At 37.8% G+C, this 14002-nt stretch overlaps 1 protein-coding gene across 5 annotated transcripts in view; it reads left to right on the top strand.

The window, feature by feature from the left end:
• CdGAPr (GTPase-activating protein CdGAPr) overlaps nucleotides 1-14002 on the top strand; it is a 67799-nt gene that overhangs the window by 13437 nt on the left and 40360 nt on the right. The window lies entirely within an intron of this gene.

Raw genomic sequence — 14002 nt, 5'->3', positions numbered from 1 at the left:
CCACTTAGATCGGAGATGTCGGAATCGATCCGGGGAGCAAATGGGATACCCGAATTACATTAACGAAGGGTCGGGAGATCAATCTAGCGTGGATAGACGGGAATAGCATCAATCCGAGAAGCGGAGACACAGTTCGTTCGGCCGATCCAAGTGCCGACGGAATTGATTTTCGGAAATCTGGCCCGGTTTCGTTGAAATTCTACCGAAATATTACAAGCTCGACGGATCTCAATCAGCTAATGCGGCGCGACGGGATTCGGATCGAGGCGATTCGAGCTTTCGAAATGTCAGACTTTTTCGTTTACGATCGGGGAACATGGGAGGAACTCGGAATTGAGGAACGGGAAGCGAATTGACTCGGAATTTAAGTTATTCGACTTGGAGTTCAAGCAATTCGACTCGAAGTACAAGCGATTCGACTCGGAGTTCAAGCAATTCGACTCGGAGTTCAAGAGATTCTATTCGAAGTTCGAGCAATTCGGCTCGAAATTCAAGCAATTTTACTCGAAGTTCAAGTGATTCGACTCGGAGTTCAAGTGATTCGACTCGGAGTTCAAGCAATTCGACTCGAAGTTCAAGCAATTCGATTCGAAGTTCAAGCAATTCGACTTGGAGTTCAAGCAATTCGACTCGGAGTTCAAGAGATTCTATTCGAAGTTCAAGCAATTCGGTTCGAAATTCAAGCAATTTTACTCGAAGTTCAAGTGATTCGATTCGGAGTTCAAGCAATTCGATTCGAAGTTCAAGAGAATTGACTCGAAGTTCAAGAGAATTGACTCGCAGTTCAAGCGATTCGACGGAGTTCAAACAAATCGATTCAGCGCCCAAAAAAATCGTCTCGGAGTCCCAGCGAATCGACTCCAAAGTCCAAGGAAATCGACTCGAACTCCAAGGAAATCGACTCAGCATCCAATCGAGCCGATTTAAATAACAAGCCAGACGATTCGCGACAATTTCGGATCGCTCGCCGCGAATTATGTCTCGAGAGGTTCTTGCGGATTTGATTAGAACAACCAGGAACTCGACGGAAGCCAGCCCGGATCGGGGCCGATTTAGGTCAGACTGCTTCAAAGCCGAGGGACCGCGAATCGAATCGAATCAATTCAGCGCCATGAAAGTCAAATTAGATCAATTCGGAGCCGAGTTGCTTGCGGCGAAGAAACCGCATTAAAGGACGGCCAGATTCGATGGGGCGAATTCGATGAATTTTCGATCCGTCCACGAACATCTCGATGTTCCCGATTCGTCGATGATCGATCATCGACGCGGGCGCGTCGGGGGTGTCTGGCAGCAGATTTCCTCCACGTTAAATAAAAAAAAGGTTATGTCAAGGTCATTATCTTATATTATATATATATATAATTATATTATTATATTATATTATTTTATTATTATTATTATATTATATTATTTTATTATTATTATATTATATTATTTTATTATTATTATATTATATTATTATTATTATATTATACTACTATATATATATATAATAATAATAATAATAATATAACCTTGACATAACCTTGACATAACCGTGGTTAACGCCACAGAAAGCCGAGGCGTTCGAAGAGTAATTTCGCCTTGGAAATAAATGGGAAGCAGCTAATTAAAAGAGGCCGGTCGCGCGCGCACAATGCCGCGATGTTCGATTAAAGCCGCTATACGTTGTATCAACCGGATCATATTTCTAATAATTAATTGCCGGCGGTGATATTGATTTAACGTTGCACGCGTATCCGGCGCTCGTTCCGCAATCAGCCTTCGGCCGCGTTCTCTCTCTCTCTCTCTCTCTCTCTCTCTCTTTCTCTCTCTCTCTCTCTCTGTCCCGGTGCCAATTGTTATGCAGAAAAAAGGTCTCAAAGACAGTCGGCGGCTGCACGCTACGCGCCTTCGGGTCGATCGCGCATCCTTCGTTTACCTTGATCTTCCTCTCGTTTTCGTTTTGCACCTGCAGGCTATCGGAGCCCGCCTTTCCGTTAATTACTTGCGTGACCCTCGGTTGCCGTAGGTCGGAAACCGCCGTCGTACATCATGCCGCTTCCTTTATTTCTTCCTCTCTCCGTCTTCCCCGTTCCCTCTGCCTTTTTCCCCTTTTGATCTCGCCTCGAAATTGTGTCCTCGTTCAGCTTTCACCGAGATCGTTTGCTTTCTCTTTTCGCCGAGGCAAATCGTTAGTTTCACGTGTGCGTTTCATCGCCGCGGAACCGCGTCCTCACCTTCTTACACCATTCTTACACGATCGTGTTTGCCTGCCCGCCGCGATCCTCTCGGGGCGAACCTTATAATTGTACGAGAGAGAGAGAGAGAGAGAGAAGACCGGATCGATTTTTTGCCGTTCATTTCGGTCTCGGCTACCGTGTCATTTGTTCGTTTATTCTGTTATATTATCATTAGTGCGCGATCATTTGTTTGCTCGACGTTGCAACCGAGCTTTCGTTTTCCTGTGTTTCCTGCGAGTCATCGCCGTGAACGTGCACATAATCGAGTCGAAGGGAATTTCAAGTATCGTTCGAAGCACAGTTTTTTGGCGAATATCGTCACGAACAGTTGTTCTTCGAACAATATTTGCGAATAGATCGGTCGAATAGGATTGCATTCGAATAAATTCGTCGAGTGAAATTTTTCATCGAGTAATATCGCGAATAAAATCGTGTTCCATACGAAATACATAATTCGAACGACATTTTCTCCGTGCAATATCTCGAATAAATCCTTCGAATAACATTTCATTGTAATAATATTCAAGCTCTCCGAACAATATTTTATTCCAGAATTATTTCGAACAAGCTCTACGAATAAAATTTGTATCCGTGTCCGAGTAAATAAATAATAAATGTCGGTGACAGAATTGAAAGATCAAAACAGCCGTTTGCGCTGCATCTTGATTCTGCATTGTAGCAGCCATAGGTACACTTTTCGAAGAGATTGCAACAGCTGGACCGGTTTAAGGGCTCGATCGACTCGGACTCGACCGCGGAAAAATTCGAATGGAAAAATCCGGCGCAAAGTTCGCCGACGGATAAACCGTGTGCCTCCGGTTGTATCGCGATTACCGGGGACACCCTGTATACGTAGTACGGTAGCGGCGAAGCCTATCGATTTGCTCTCACGTTAGCGAGATGGACGAACGAGACCAGAGCGAAATAGAAGCAACTTCCGCATTCTGCCGCGAATACGGCTTCAGCTGCCCCACCGAAAAGCACGCGCGCGGACACGCCGCCGCGGTTCCTTATCGACTCCGTGAAGAAACCGAAAACACGGCGAATCCGTCCGCTCTTTGTCCCCGCGGCCGCGTGTTAACGTTTTTTATCCGTTTCGCCGTGATCCGAGGCATCGGGAAACCTCGACGATGTTGGCCCCCGGACGCGAAATGGAAACCGCGACTCGTTCGAGCAACCATATCTGATCTCTTCTGAAGCGAGATGTTCTATCTAGAAATTTGCAGTTTTTAGATAATTATGGTTTTCACGTTTATTATTAATTACACGATGACGCTTATGCATCTGGTAATATCATAAAATTTGCGTTAAGATTCGATAATGGATATGATAAAATTTGCACTGAAATTTGATAATGCATTTGATAAAATTTGCATTAAGATTTGATAATGGATGTAATAAAATTTGTGCACTGAAATTTGATAATGCATATGATAAAATTTGCATTAATATTTGACACTGGATATAATACAATTTGCGTTAAAAGTTGATAGTGCGTGTAATATAATTTGCACCAAAATATGCGCCAAAATTTGCACCAAAATGTGCGCCAAAATTTGAGAAAGCATACAACAAAATTCGTAATTGGCGCCGATCTCTGAGACAAAAGTTTAATTTTTTTTTCGCGAATAAGTATTATATTATTATATTATTATATTATGTAATTATTATATATTATATTATATAATATTATATGTTATAATATATTATATTATATTATATATTATAATATATTATATTATATGTTATAATATATTATATTATATTATATATTATAATATATTATATTATATGTTATAATATATTATATTATATGTTATAATATATTATATTATATATTATAATATATTATATTATATGTTATAATATATTATATTATATATTATAATATATTATATTATATTATATATTATAATATATTATATTATATGTTATAATATATTATATTATATTATATTATATTATATTATATTATTATATTTTTATACGAATAAGTATGTGCATCGGTGTTCTGGCTTGCAACCAGCATTAATCGGCCCACCATTTGCGTAGAGCCGCGCAACCAACATCCTCCCCTGTAACACCGATCTGTTCAACGGAAGCCCTCTATTTCCTAGGCCGAAGCACGAACCCTACGGACGCGTCCGCGCAAATTAAGTTGCAGCGCGGCAAAAAGAAAAAAAAGAAAAAAGCAAGAGAAAGAAAAAAAAGGAAAAGAGCCCTCGGAGTCCTATTAACTGCTGTTTACCCCGCCGACCATAAGTTACGGTAGCCGCTTCATTGTTACTGCCGCACCCCGAGATTTATTCAGGTGCTTCGCCGTAACACCTGGCTGCAGGGATTTCTGTCGAGCATATTTCATTTTTTAACACTCGCACCAGCGAGCTCTTGCGAGAGATTACCATGAGAGACTAATTCTATATACTGTTTTTTATTGCGACGATGGCGATATTCGTTTTACTTAAGCTTCGGGCGATTTTTATTGTAATGTGTTCTCGCGATTAAGGAAGTCGCGTTTCAAAAATGTTCATAAACGATGTTTTTACAATTAGACCTCGGTTTCGATGGACTCGTAGAAAGTGTAAGCAACTGAAACGCGAAACGGTGACGACAGTGACACGATAGTGACGACGACGCTCTTCAATTAATATCTAAGATTTTTAATATATTTGTAATTATTAATATTTTATATTATTTTATTAATATCAATTAATATATTATTAGTTATTATATTATTAGTTAAATTAATGCTATATTATAATGTCACTTATCTGCATTATTTATTTAAATTTATTTATATTATTATTGTCAATGTTATATTTATAACTCGTTTTAATATTATATTATATGGATATATTACAATCCTCCGGATAATTGTGCGCTGGTGCTATGACAATAAATTATTCAATTTAATTTTACAGTTCCGAGCATGTCATTGTTGATAATATTTATCCTCCTAATATTTTTAATGTCTTCTTGATATTCTTTTTTTTTATTAGGAAAATATAAATTCTCAATGCACTTTGAACAAGCTGCGCATCGAAGGTCTAAAGAACGAAGTGCAATGAATTCCACGTGTCCTATCCTAGAGGAACTTTCCCCGGTTCACGCTCCACGTGGATCAGAAAACAGAATTTTCTGCGAGCGCGATTTATGTCGTTTCACTTTACAATCGCGGCGTATATCTTCACACATGCTTACGTAAGACAAACAGCGGCGTAATGGATAGGCATAATAATGGGAGAGACTTAATTAATACGGTCGCGTGCAGTTTCGAAGCAACCCGCGTGAACTTCGCGAACGAGTGCCGCGCACAAACGGAGCTCCGTCGTCGGATTACAGTCGGAGACAAATGACAATGTGTGTACGCGTGTGTGTGGACACTTTTTAATACGGTATAGCTTCTTTCAAACTAGACTGTACGCCTTGAATTTTGTTTATAAATTAAAGACGCTTTTTTAAAGACACACTGCTTTCAAAGACACTTGCACAACGCTTTCTTTAATTTTACCGTGCCTTGGAAATGACAGAAAAAGATAAAAAATATACAGAGATCACGAACCATTTAATTTGTTTGTGAAATATTGAAAACAGATGTTTAATTTGTTGGTAAAATACTGAAAAATAATATTTAATTCGCCCGTAAGATATTGAACAAAGAAATTTAACTCGTCCGTAAAATGTCGAAAAAAGAATATTTAACTCGTCCGTAAAATATCGAAAAAAAATATTTAACTTTTCCGTAAAATATAGAAAAGATATAATAAAAAATGTAAGTCGTTTGGTACAGTTTTCACAAATGCCGCACCGTTCTAAAGGGTGTCCACATATATTGTTTGTCGCCCCGGCACCGTAACGAGCGTCTCTTAACGGCGAGTTCACCCGTCAATGGGTCAACTGGGCGTTCTCGAGCGGCAATTGTAAATAACATAAATAACATAAAGCAACCGGTCGTCGCGTTATTCAATTGCTTTCTATAAAACCGCGGGCGCAGTAAAACCCGCGCGCGCGCGGTATAAGTTCGGCCGACTAAACGGTTTGAAATTCAAGAACGCATTCGCTATTAACAGCAATAAATACTTCATTAAATTAGCACTCCGTTAAAGCATTTCGACGCGATAAAACGCGTGCAACGCCGTTTATGCATTCGTGGCGCTTTTTATGTTACCAGCCGCAGTAAAATTTACGATTGTGTGCGCGCGCGCGTGTTGTGTGTGTGCGTATGTATACGCGAAACGGCGCCAGAAGTGTTCGGACGCTTGCATTTGCAACGTCTAGCATGCGAAGTCTTGTATGTTAAATCCGGGCATTAAAATCAAAGCAAGGAGCTGCTGTTCTTCGGATTATTTTAGTTAAATCGGCCGCTTTCGCTGTAACAACGTGTCGGACTCGTTGCAACAAGGAATATCAAAGGCTAATCGATTAAATAGAAAGGTTATTCGCTGTTTTATTATATCGAAATATGATCTCCATTTGCTGGCTGAAACTGCGGTAAAATAAAAAAAGGAATTCGACCGTTCTATCGTCGATACAGTTATGTCTCCCTTACTGACGCTCAGATTGTGCCCATTTGGGAAGAGGAGATACGATTATTCGAGCCTTGCAACTCGCTTTTATAGTTGTTGATAATTCGTAATTGTAAAACGCGAGGCAGAAGACTCAAATCAATCGTATCTCCTGTTCCCAAATCGTCCATTTCCGTGCGCAATCTAAGCGTCAGTAAGGGAGACATTACTGTACAATGAATTTTCAGACACGTCGCAACGAAATTTTCCCCAGAAATACACTAAATACAATCATCGTTAACTGTAAACATAAATAACTATTTTCTGCGTTCGTCAGACGATAATTTCCAATTAATTTATCCTCGATGTTTCTCAACGAGAAAACGAAAATCGTTCAAATATAACTTCGCGACGATATCTTTCTCCATTTTAGATTTACGTTTCGTAATCGAGGCCTCGCAGAAATCACCGGAAAAGTGGTAAACGCGTCGCGATCGTGTCGACGAATATTTCTTGCAGAACGATTGATAGTGATTCTAACTTTCGAGCGATGCGCCCTCCGCAACGACGCGCTCGCATATCTGCCGGCGCAGTTATGTTTCGCGCGTCGTATAAAATATTCATGGTACGGCGAGTTAAAAAAGGGTTTCGTAGACCGGCCACGACGAGGGCCGCAAGAAACGCGGCTGGCAGCAGAATTAAGCGAGTGTGTTCCGTCGGTTTCGGCGCAAGAACCAGCCGACATGTGCGCCCCGATGCCGCGTGTGTTTGCCAGTAAGTAGACGCGGCTGGAAATAAAAAAAAGAAGCGGAGCATCCGCGAAAGAAAACACGGCTGGCCGGCCGACCGGCCCCGGAGCTTTCATGAACACAGACGGGTCGTCCCGTCCGAGCCCATGAGAACCGCGCGCGCGCTATCGGGGCCCCGATTAATTAGCGTGTTCTTGCGATTAGTTTTTCGCGCGACTATTCGCGCGGCTTCGGCTAAGCCTGCGCTCGTTTATCTTCGCGCATTATGCTCGCGATTAAGATACGGGGCTCGCCGGGCTCGTCTCAATTCGATGCGAATCGAAAGTTCGTTAATTCAGAAGACTTTGACTTTCTTCCCCCCCCCCCCTCTCCGAAAGTGGCGGTTTTCTAATTTATCGTGGATTATTAATTTCTTAATCGTTCATCGCGAATCCGATCGATTAGTTGATTAATAATTTATCCTGTGTTACTGATTTATTAATCTTATTATGGAGCAATCGATTAATTGATTAATAACTTGTTGCAGATACAAATCGATTAATCGATTAGCAATTTATTGCGAATATCAATCGATTAAATGATTAATTTAATGATATGTCCTGTATTACTGATTAATTAATCTTATTATGGAGCAATCGATTAATTGATTAATAACTTGTTGCAGATATAAATCGATTAAACGATTAACAATTTATTGCGGATATCAATAGATTAACTGTTTAACAATTTATTGCGAATATCAATCGATTAAGTGATTAATAATTTGTCCTGTATTACTGATTAATTGATTAATCGTTTACTGCGAATATCAATCGATCGACTGATTAATCAGCGCTCATTGTGTATCACCGATTAATTAATTAATCGTTCAATACGGATCGGTCGATCAGTCGATTAATCGTAGCTTATCGTAGATTACAGATTAATTAATTAATCGTTTATTACGGATCAATCGATTAATCGTTACCGTGATCGATCAGTTGTACCCGATCAAATCCGCGATCGAACGTGATAACACGTACCGTAATACGAAGTGTTCCAATTAATCACGATGAAAAACAAGTAATCGTTTAATGATCGATCGTTACCGGATCGCCGGATTACTTAGTAATCGGTGTCCATTAATCATGGACACGATTTCACGGCGGTCGTTATCATCGTTAATCATTAAACAGATCACTTTTTAGTCCGACTCTAATCTAGGCGAGGATCGCGATGTAATCCGAGAAAATTGTTTCCACACGATTTCGCGATTATTACATCGTTGTTAACGAGACGCGGCCAACACGTTGTCGCCAATCGTGCACGGCGGCGATTTGTTCGATGCATATAATAATCATAATAATATCTGGAATGCGCCAATTTTTATGCATTTGCGAGAGAAATGAATAAAATCGAATTCAAAATAGCATAATCGTTCGGAAGAGTTGAAAAATATTATCGCGTGGACTCGCTAAAATGATCGAGAAAACGAATAAATGTCTACGTGAAATTTCTCTACAATCGTGCGATCAACGAAGACAATTGTTATCTTTCATAGTTATTTATTAAATTATTAATTCAATAATCGAATAATTTCGTAATCAATTATTTTATCATCGTTTATCCTCCGTCCGAAGTCTACCGATCTCCGATATAATATGAAATAATACTAATTATTATTATTTATGAAGTTATTCATTTAATAATTTAATAATTACTTGTTTTATCATCGTTTATCCTCCGTCCGAAGTCTACCGATCTCCGATATAATATGAAATAATACTAATTATTATTATTTATGAAGTTATTCATTTAATAATTTAATAATTAATTGTTTTATCATCGTTTATCCTCCGTCCGAAGTCTACCGATCTCCGATATAATATGAAATAATACTAATTATTATTATTTATGAAGTTATTAATTTAATAATTTAATAATTACTTGTTTTATCATCGTTTATCCACCGTCCGAGGTCTAACGACGTCCGATATTGTATGAAATAATAATCGATCCGCGGTATAACGATAGCAATACGGGTCCGAAAAACACGCAAACGTTATTCGATTATAATCTGAACAACTCTGCCGACAATACCGATTCAGTAATTACCGATTCATTTGAACAGCAATAAAATGTAAAGCGTCTCTCGGCGGGTTTAGCGTCCGGCAAACAGCAGAAGCACGGAATATCGAAACGCACACGCGCACACCTGTGCATTCCTCTCTGTATTGCTCTGTACATTTTAATCGACGGCTAGAATTGTTTTCGTCGCGATTCTCCGTCGCATCTCGCCGTGATTCACGCGCTATCTCCCTTAATGACCGACGACGCCCATTACGCTCCTTAATGAAGAGACGCTCTCCGATACGGCGATTGCGAAACGCGCGCGATTCGCCGCGATAGAACGGTGTCACTTTCGTAACTAATCGTCCGCAGACGAGTTTTAATGGTTTTAGATAAGCTTGTCTCGAGAAAGGCATCTCTCTGAATTGGAAACTCGTCGAGGGACGTTCGTTTTTTAAGTCCGCGTCTTCTGGCTTCGGCCTACGGTCGACGGTATCGCAATTCGATGCGCGGCGATGTTTTAAACAATGCGTCGCATTCCCCCCGTTCACCTTGATTATACTTTACTATTTATACTACTATGATTTTACTATTATTTATGTTACTATGATTTATAGTAATCGAGAGAAAAAACTCGCGATAAAAATGTTTATTCAGTGGATATTTTGCTATCATTTAAAATCGATCGAATTGAATTTCTATTAAAAATCGATCATAATTAGATTTATATTAACACGTAATCGTAGTCGTATTTCTATTCAAAATTAATGATAATCAAATTTATATTAATCACAATCGATTTCTATCGAATCAAATTTCTATTCAAAATTAATCGTAATCAAATTTTTATTAAAAAGTAATCGTAGACGAATTTCTGTTAATCATAATTAAATTTATATTAAAAAGTAATGAATCTTCATCGAAACTCGCGATAAAAATGTTTATTCAGTGGACATGTTGCTATCATTTTAAATCAATCGAATTGAATTTCTATTAAAAATCGATCATAATTAGATTTATATTAACACGTAATCGTAGTCGTATTTCTATCCAAAATTAATGATAATCAAATTTATATTAATCACAATCGATTTCTATCGAATCAAATTTCTATTCAAAATTAATCGTAATCAAATTTCTATTAAAAAGTAATCGTAGACGAATTTCTGTTAATCATAATTAAATTTATATTAAAAAGTAATGAATCTTCATCGAAACTCGCGATAAAAATGTTATTTAGTTGATATATTGCTATCATTTAGAATCGATCGAATTGAATTTCTATTAAAAATCGATCATAATTAGATTTATATTAACAAGTAATCGTAGTGGGGTATTTCTATTAAAAATTAATCATAATCAAATTTCTATTAAGAACGCGCATCACAATCGATTTCTGTCGAATCAAATTTCTATTCAAGATTAATCGTAATCAAATTTCTATTAAAAAGTAATCGTATAAAAATTAATCGCGATCAATTCGTCTTCATGTTCATTTTACACCGTTCATTTTTCGTCTCGACTTTCCTCGCGAGAAAAATCCGTCGAACAGAACATTTCGCGTACGCGGCGCGAAACAAACGATCGAAACAAACAATCGATCGTGTGGATCCGTCCCGATGGAAAACGGCCGTCGATCGTTCTATTAATCAATCCGGCACCGGCTAGACGCACCGCGAGAAAGCGGTGACTTTCATTTTATTAATCATTCGAGCGGATCGATTGACACGTTTGCTCTATTTTATGGTCGGAATTATGCGTCGACGAAAGAGAAAGAAGAAACGAAACGGCGCGCGGCCGATCGAATTGGTCGACGCCGAGTCGAGTCGAGCGACAAAAACGGAAACTGGACGGAATCGTTGAACGGGTAAAAGTTCAAGAACGGTTTAACCGATAGAGAACGGACAGCTGTTTTTTTGTACCAAGTGCGAACGTAGAAATAAAAAATACGTAGAATAATAGGAGATCGTGGAATAAAGGAGATCGTGAAATAAGAGGTGAAAAAGAAGGGTTTCGTTCGTTCGACCGGCTCGCTCTCGCGTTCGACCGTCGATTTAAAACTCTGCGTACTCTTTCGATAAGCGCCGAGTGTAGTCAGTGGTTAACCACATCGGGAGACTATCGATTGATCAATCTCCAGACATCTAGTAATCTTCAGCTGACCATCGATTGACCGTCGTGTGACCATACTGTGACCACAAAGTGGCCATCTCGCGACCATTCGCCGACTAGCGATCAACTATGTCAGTCCTCGTTGCATGAGCGTCGATTATTAACCGTCGACAGAATGAAATAACTGTTTCTTATCGAATTATAGTATAAACTTATACGAGAGTTTGATTATGATACACATTTTCAATACAGATCCGATTACGATTAATTTTTAATGGAAATTTGATTCGATAGAAATCGATTGTGATGCGCGTTCTTAATATAAATTTGATTCATTTTTAACAGAAATACCACTACGATTACTTGTTAATATAAATCTAATTATGATCGATTTTTAATAGAAATTCAATTCGATCGATTCTAAATGATAGCAACATATCAACTAAATAACATTTTTATCGCGAGTTTCGATGAAGATTCATTACTTTTTAATATAAATTTAATTATGATTAACAGAAATTCGTCTACGATTACTTTTTAATAGAAATTTCATTACGATTAAATTTGAACAGAAATTTGATTCGATAGAAATCGATTGTGATGCGCGTTCTTAATATAAATTTGATTCATTTTTAACAGAAATACGACTACGATTACTTGTTAATATAAATCTAATTATGATCGATTTTTAATGGAAATTCAATTCGATCGATTCTAAATGATAGCAACATATCAACTAAATAACATTTTTATCGCGAGTTTCGATGAAGATTCGTTACTTTTTAATATAAATTTAATTATGATTAACAGAAATTCGTCTAAGATTACTTTTTAATAGAAATTTGATTACGATTAAATTTGAATAGAAATTTGATTCGATAGAAATCGATTGTGATGCGCGTTCTTAATATAAAATTTGATTCATTTTTAACAGAAATACGACTACGATTACTTGTTAATATAAATCTAATTATGATCGATTTTTAATAGAAATTCAATTCGATCGATTCTAAATGATAGCAACATATCAACTAAATAACATTTTTATCGCGAGTTTCGATGAAGATTCGTTACTTTTTAATATAAATTTAATTATGATTAACAGAAATTCGTCTACGATTACTTTTTAATAGAAATTTGATTACGATTAAATTTGAACAGAAATTTGATTCGATAGAAATCGATTGTGATGCGCGTTCTTAATAGAAATTTGATTCATTTTTAACAGAAATACGACTACGATTACTTGTTAATATAAATCTAATTATGATCGATTTTTAATAGAAATTCAATTCGATCGATTCTAAATGATAGCAACATATCCACTGAATAACATTTTTTCATCGCGAGTTTTCTCTCGATTACTATAAATCAGGATTACAATTAATCGCGGCATGTCGAGGAAAGTTCTTTGTGTCCTTTTTTGTGAAATAATTTTAACAAATCGAATCCAGCACAGAGAGCGACGCTCTCAAATTAATCGAATCGTTCTACCATTTCGAACGCAGCGACGACCGCTAATTTTCGTCGTAAACGCACAAAATCCGCGGTCGAATTATAACGGTTATGGTGGCCGGTTATCGGCGCTGGTCTCCCCGTAAAATATCGCGGGATGGGTGTTCACGCCCGACAGGGTAATTCCAATCAGCCTCGGCGCACTGCGATCGGTAGAAAAGAGCAGCAGACGTAAATAATGGCGTGCGAAATTTTATGTCCGTTCCAGAAATAGAATAACGTTCTCCGGCACGGTCGTGGCAGGATCGCGAAGAAAAGTCTTCGGTGGAATCCCGGCGGGAAAACATCCGCGAACCTTTAATTGCCGCGTCTTTCTTTCCTTTTTTCTCTTTTTTTTTTTACTTTATTTTTCGACGCGCTCGCCGACGGTTTATCGCCACGTGCGAAAACATCGGATCCCGGAGAATTCATTGACGGTGAGTAGACCGCGGATTTTTTTACGGGAAACGCAAATTGTCGGATCGGATTAATCGATATTAACGTTTGAACGGCACGCGTTTATAATTCGATTAAGCATTTAATTTTATTCAGTATTTAATTCTGGATTAAGTATTCAATTTGATTAAGTATTAAGTATTGCATCGAGTATTTAATTTCGTTAAGTATTCAATTTGATCAAGTATTAAGTATTTCATCGAGTATTTAATTTCGTTAATTATTAAGTGCTTCATCGCAAGTATCATTTTTTGAATGTTTTTAATTGAAACATCTCGATGCGAAATGATTAAGAATTATCTATTATCAGTCACTTCTTATCGGTTTAATGCTCGTTGGTAAATAATAACAATAACAATAGCGAATCAATATTATTTACATGTTGGTAATCATTTTGTCAACGCAATTTATCGAT

Source organism: Megalopta genalis, chromosome 5 (assembly GCF_051020955.1).
Source record: "Megalopta genalis isolate 19385.01 chromosome 5, iyMegGena1_principal, whole genome shotgun sequence".
Classification (NCBI taxonomy): domain Eukaryota; kingdom Metazoa; phylum Arthropoda; class Insecta; order Hymenoptera; family Halictidae; genus Megalopta; species Megalopta genalis.
Note: the sequence above shows the minus strand (reverse complement) of the source record. Positions and strands in the feature narration are given on the sequence as shown.